The sequence below is a fragment of the Micromys minutus genome, assembly GCF_963924665.1.
Source record: "Micromys minutus genome assembly, chromosome: 7".
NCBI lineage: Eukaryota > Metazoa > Chordata > Mammalia > Rodentia > Muridae > Micromys > Micromys minutus.
In genome coordinates, this window is record NC_137976.1 from 72,463,604 (window position 1) to 72,467,003 (window position 3,400).

Sequence of the window (3,400 nt, forward strand, 5' to 3'; positions counted from 1 at the left end):
CCATCTCCCTACAGCCTGCAAACCACACCTCTCTTTTCTCTGACTAGTGGGCTGATGCCTATCCCGTCCCAAGAGCTCCCTGCCCCCAGGGGACACAGCTTCCCACTAGGCAACAAGCCTAGAAGAAGATAATGGCAGCATGCAAATCTGGGGGTTTCTAATCAGGCCCTGCCCCTGCTGCCTACGCATCCATCTGTCTTCCCCCTCCCCACACCCACACAACTCCTCCAGAGCCCCTGGCAGAACCTCCTTAAGTATATGCTGCCTTGCTGTTCCCGATGAGTCGATGAGTCGGCTTGTGTATCTGACTCTCCAGATGGTGGTTTGCATTCCCCCTGTCCTCCAACTGCATGTAGCTCGACTTGGTCTCTCAGAGCCACCAGATGGGAGTGGGGGAGGCAAGAAGGACAAGTGGGGTGTGAGGGGTAGATGGCTGCAGGTGGAGGCAGTTCACCCAAGGGACCGAGATACCAGGATAAGGCCCGAGATGTGTTAGATTCTGGCAGGAGGGAAACAAGCTGAAGCTAACAGAAAGAGCAGGGGCCATGGTCTGCTAGGGTAAGGGGATTGAGCCTTATGTCCATCAAACAAGGGTTTCCACCTGAGGAAGGGAACGTGAAAACCAGGTCCCCTACGCTGGGTCTGGAATGTAGCAGAGCCAGGAAGAGAGGCAGAAATTCTGACGAGCAAGCTGATGCCTGATTTGACCACAGATCTCCACCCTCAGCCTTATCAACGTGTCTGGGATCTGGATAGGCTCTAAGCCAATCAAAGATAGGTCAAAGAGGACCTCAGATGGGGCCCGTAGCACTGCATCCTTGGCAGAGGAGACACCACGATAGAGCTGATGTAGGGAGGGATGGCTTGCTCCCCTCCTATTCTCCTGTGGATTGAGCATGAGGAAGAGGACAAGATGAGGCTGTCCAACTGCAGCTTGGGTTGTCCTGGCAGATGCTCACACTCATCTCCAGGCTAGAGATCAGAGAGGCCTTAGGCAGGAACTAGGCCTGGAGCAGGCATGAGAGATCTCTGACTTTAGAGATCTACCCTAAACCTAGGATCAACGAACACTCATCTATAGACATTTTGGAATGGTAAATTCATCCACGTGGTTTGAGCCTTGATGGTGTTGGTGAGCGCATTTATTCGTATTTGTTAGACTTATGCCTGAGACTAGTACAGTTCACACCATAGGAATGTCACATGAACAGATAGAAAGATGCCAAGTCTGATGGTCCAGCAGGGGAATGCCTGTACTTGGAAGCCAAGGCTAGGAAGATCACTAGTTTGAGGGATAGGGAGATCCCACTTTAAGATAAAATATTCAAATCAGGTTCTGTTGACCCAAGTATTGTTATCTGGGGTCCTCCTGAAAGGTGCCCTGAGAGCCAACCACAGGTGAGTAATGAGCTGGTTCTGTTAGAGAGTAGCCATAAGCCATGGCCACTTAATGCCTACCCAAAAGGTGACCACTGCGCCAAGATGCCAGTGAGCCCTGAAGGAGTAGGAGTAGGAGGTGGCATTCACTGAAGATGCCCATATACCCAGACAGAGCTCCTTGTCATAGTTAGGCAGAGACTTAAGATCACACAGCAGAAGCCTGCTGCTTCCTCCAAAGTCAGAGCTGAGCATTTCTCTCTCCAGTCACCACCTGTTTGCTGTGTCTGGGAACTGGGATGGTAGTGTGCACATCACAGGGTGCACATGTGTGCAAATGTGAGTGTGAGGATATATGAGTGGATTAAAACAAGAGAGAATGTCAGTGTGTATGCTTGTGACTGTCTGAGAGCCGTTGAATGTGAAGAGAATATAAGCATATGTATAGAATTTGTGTGTGTGTGTGTGTGTGTGTGTGTGTGTGTGTGTGTGTGGTGTGGTGTATGTGTGTGCACGTTGCACGGCTCTGAGTGGATGAACCATGTGGCTGCTCATGTAACTGAGTAGATGTAAACAGAAGAAATTTCTTAGAAATCAGACATGTGTACCAGCAGTTGGTCTTCAACAAGTCTTGCAGAATGCTTATGTCTTGAAAGATAACCACATGCTTACTGTAGAGATTAATATGGAGGAGTTGGCAGAGTGCTGCTGATCCTGGGTTATGTGGCAGCCAAGGACCTTAAAGGTGACAGCCTAGGATTTGCTCTCCACTTTGCCTGTGAAACAAGTCCCTCTTGTGGGAAGCAGACAGAAAGTGTGAGGAGAGCCCCAGAGGTGTGCAAGTACCTTCCATGTTAGCATAGTTAGTTTTAATTACTAACTTGATTAATCACCTGGGAAGCATCCCAAATAAGAAGTTGTCTACTTTGGGTTGGCCTATGGGTATGTCTGTGGAGAATCATTTTAATTGTGTTAATTGATTTGGGAAGACCTACCCCTCAAGGAGGCAGGAAGTCTTTCGTTGAATAAAAGCGAAGAAACCCAGCTGAGAACAAAGCCAGCCAGCCAGCCAGCAAGCAAGCAAGGAGAAGCAAGCAAGCAAGGAGAAGCAAGCAAGCAGGGAGAAGCAAGCAAGCAGAGAGAAGCAAGCAAGCAAGCAGAGAGAAGCAAGCAAGCAGGCAGAGAGAACAACATGCATTCATTCTCTCTGCAGTTGACTCTCCCACAACAATGCACTCTGACCTGGGATTGTGAGCTAAAGTGACCTTTCTTCCCTAAGTGACTTCTTGACAGTGAGTTTTACCAGAGCAGCAGAAATTAAGCTAGAGTCCATGCCTTCTCACATCCAAGTGCTCACCTTGTACAAACGGATGACCTTTTAGAGTCACCTCCAGCACCGTCTGTATTGGCATGATGGACATGTCTGTATGTAATCCCAGCACTCAGAATGTAGGGGCAGGGGGATCAAACTTCAGGGTTATTCCCAACTACATGGGGAGTTTGCGGCCACTCTAGGATACATAAGACTGCCCCTCAGCAGGCAATGGGTGGCAGCGTACAGCAAACCCCTTCAACCGCAAGGGACACATTCCTAGAGCTTCAGTTAGGTGTTTAGAACCAAGGATGGACTAGAAGCCACCTTTTCTCTTAGCTGAGCACTTGTTACTAGATGTCTCTCTTGCACACTGGGCAGGTGTGGGGGGGGGCTAGCACATATTTTCTTTTCCTTCTTCATAATTTCACAGAAAGAGTTGTTCTCACTGTAGATGTTACCAAATTTGTTGTATGGCTCTTAAATTTTCTTTAAAAGTCAAAAAATTTTGCCTTTTCATGTAAAGAAAACATTTTATGGCTTCTTTTTGCTATATCCAAATCAGCAGTATCAATATTCTTGTACTTTGGGGCCATTACTAAGTAAAGTAAGGGTTCCTTAAACTCAAATATTTATACCAGTACAATCCGCTGTGGCTGACAGGTAGGCTGTCTGTGTAGCAGGGATGCCCTGGACAGAGGGGTGACTCAC